The sequence below is a fragment of the Larimichthys crocea genome, unplaced genomic scaffold (genome assembly GCF_000972845.2).
Source record: "Larimichthys crocea isolate SSNF unplaced genomic scaffold, L_crocea_2.0 scaffold150, whole genome shotgun sequence".
NCBI classification, from domain to species: domain Eukaryota; kingdom Metazoa; phylum Chordata; class Actinopteri; family Sciaenidae; genus Larimichthys; species Larimichthys crocea.
The window spans coordinates 417,658-420,061 of record NW_020852061.1 but is presented as its reverse complement, the minus strand read 5'-3'; positions in this window follow the sequence as shown (position 1 = coordinate 420,061).

Here is a 2,404-nt window from a genome sequence, read left to right as displayed (position 1 = left end):
GATGCCCTGCAAACCGTCACAAACTCTGCACGCCCACACCGAAAGAAACGAAGCGGGAAATCTTTCCTTCAAGGCCACAACACGAACGCTTCCTTCACTTAAGGAAACATCCATACTGTGTAAATGTTGACTCATCCCTTTCTCCCCCTTTCTCTCTTTCTACAAGAGAAAAAGTAGAAATGGCATTTTAAGGCTCATTGTTCATTTATGTGACACGTCAGGCGGCGCCCTTTGAATCTTTATTTCACCATTCAGCAGCACGGTGATAATCACAAGGACATGCAGTGAGGAACATCCTGCAGGGATTTAAAGGTGCATGCCAAAGAGAAATGATCAGCCTTGGTTTACCTGATTTACAGTCTTTATGTTCACCTTCTTTTAAAGGTCCAGTGTGTACACGGTAAAAAACTGCCAGCTGTCGTTGCCTGAATTTGACCATACTAAATACAGTGTAACCTTTTCTAATATTACGGTAAAGGGATGTTTGTTCTGTCGATTTCATCTTTAAGGTTGGCTCTTTATTACATGTTTTGAAAAGTCTGTAGATTTTTTAAATGCCAAACTATGACAGTGTCAGGGTGCAGACAAGTTTAAGGGATAAGCAGTTTAGTCAGTCCAAAGTACAGGCAGGGTCAAAACCAGGAGAGCAGAAAGGCAAACAAATCCGACAAGGGGCAGGCGGGAAACCAAAGTACAAAACAGGCAAAACAGGGTCAGAACGAGAAGACTAAAGGTTAAAATACACTGCATGCGGAACGGCTCTGCCATGGTGACGGAGTCGATATGTTTCCATGTTAGTCAGTGTGTCAGCTCTCACAGTCTCCGTCCCCGCGGCGTCACGGCTCCAGATCGACTGCGGCGTCCGGCAGCCCTCCGCAACACATACGCAGAGCTTCTATTGTTCACGGACGCCGGAGCAGATTGTGCGGGGAAGGAAATCAGCTACAAAATACAAAACAAAACCTGGTTGATTTTCAAAATAAAATACTCTGTGTTCACCGCGGAGCGAGTTTCATTACAAGAACACGTCATAATGGGCGGGGCCGACCTGAAGTCAACAGGTGAGGGGTTTTCAGGTGTAATCATTGATGACACCTCACATCCTTTTTATAAGGACACCAGAAAAAAGATGCAGCGTGGAATGTCATCGCAGGAGTCAAAGAGACTACAGCCGGCAATATCGCGTGATTAATGCGTGGATTTGTGAGATCCCGTGCGTTCTCGCGACGCTCGGTAGCCGGTGGAGACGCACCTGAGCGCATCACAAACAGATTATGGAGTACGGAGTACGCAGCCGTTCCGCATGCAGTGTATTTTCAGGGTAAACGGGAATCGAGCTTGGCAAAAAATACAACAAGACAATCTGGCAGGAATGAAGTGGAAATGAACCAGTATATATGCTGAGGGACTGATGAGCAAATGGACTGCAGGTGAGGAGATGGGCGGGGAAAACCAGGTGAGGGAAATGAGCTGATTGCAAGGTGGGATCTGAAATGACAGGAGAGTTAGTGGACATGGAACCAATAAAGACAAACTCAGTGTTACTATGTGTGTTACTATGTTACAGACAGTAAAGGTCCGTAAAATATTTCACAACCTTTATTTATACAACATCTTAAAAGGTAAATATAATAGTATTTTATATTAGAGACTGCTAATTGTACAGTAAAACACTGTAATATTTAAGGGCATATTTTACAGCCTTTTACAGTTTTTCACTGTGAAACCTACAAACATTTTTTATAGTGTAATTTATCGGCAGGATTAGAATAAATCTTGGGTGTACGTCCATCAGGTGGGTAGAATCATGCCTGCTCATTATCACTCTGAAAGATTAAATATGTAATAATATGAGGCTTGTGTGTGTGTTAGCATGTGCATACTGCCCCCATGTGGCCACAAATCAATGAGTGTATGTTTTAGGATAAGAGCATGTCGTCGATAATAAGTTAAACATACAGTATAATAAGAGCAGCTGATGCACACACAGCTCCAGCTCCTCCAGGCTGCATGTTTACACCGGCGTGTTACTCGTGGATAAAATGTGAAATCATTTATCAGATCTTGGAATCGGTTCCTCGTCTCTCCCTCTCTGTATCTCCCTCTCCTCCTTTCTTTCTCAGCTCTCCCCTCTCTGTGCGTCTCCTCCACCACCTTCGGCTTTCAGCTTTCCTGTCACGCGTCTTTACCTTTGCACTTCTGATTGTTCCATCTCTGTCTCTCTCTCAGTGTATCTTTCAGGGTCATGCTATATTTCCCTGGGTGTTCGCTCACAAGATTATCTCATGTTTGCGAGCCGGCCCCGCGGTAGAATTAATTGCATCAAACGCAGATAACAGAGACAAGGGGAAGGGGAGGGGAAGCGGCGATTACATTTGGCTTCAGTCAGATAAATAGCCTCAAC